This window comes from Propithecus coquereli, unplaced genomic scaffold (genome assembly GCF_000956105.1).
Source record: "Propithecus coquereli isolate 6110/MARCELLA unplaced genomic scaffold, Pcoq_1.0 Scaffold3, whole genome shotgun sequence".
Lineage (NCBI taxonomy): Eukaryota > Metazoa > Chordata > Mammalia > Primates > Indriidae > Propithecus > Propithecus coquereli.
In genome coordinates, this window is record NW_012148618.1 from 20,446,150 (window position 1) to 20,446,687 (window position 538).

General features: G+C 32.9%; 1 protein-coding gene across 1 annotated transcript in view; it reads left to right on the forward strand.

The window, feature by feature from the left end:
- The window catches only part of AK6 (adenylate kinase 6), a 15,927-nt gene that overhangs the window by 2,301 nt on the left and 13,088 nt on the right, over nt 1-538 (forward strand).

A 538-nucleotide genomic window follows, 5' to 3' on the forward strand; every position in this document is an offset into this window, starting at 1 on the left:
TTTTTTCTCAGTGATAGGCTTATAGAAATTATTTTTTTCATTATATTTTTCAAATATTCCAAAATTTCTACAACGAACACCTATTACTTATAATCAGGAAAAAGTCATTATTTTTACAAATATCCATACACAAAATTTTCATATGACAAGTGATGTATCTTAGCACTTAGTGGGGCATTCAGACAGTTTATGTTGACTGTTAGTGTTGATATATGGGATATTGTTCTGTTCATCATGTTGAGTGGTGCTTTATTGCTTTGTTTTCCTTCTTGCGCTATTGTTTTATAAGAGCTATGAGCTTTAACTTTTGGGAGATTTTACACTGGTGTGTATCTATTGTGCCGATCCATGTGTAATGCAGTTCTTAGTATTTCCTGTAAGGCAGGTTTAGTAGTGACAAATTCTCTTAGCATTCGCTTGTCTGGAAAAGTTTTATTTCTCCTTCATTTATGAAACTTAGTTTTGCAACATACAAGATTCTTTCTTGGCTGGCAATTGTTCTGTTTAAGAAGACTGAAGATGAGGCCCCAATCCCTTT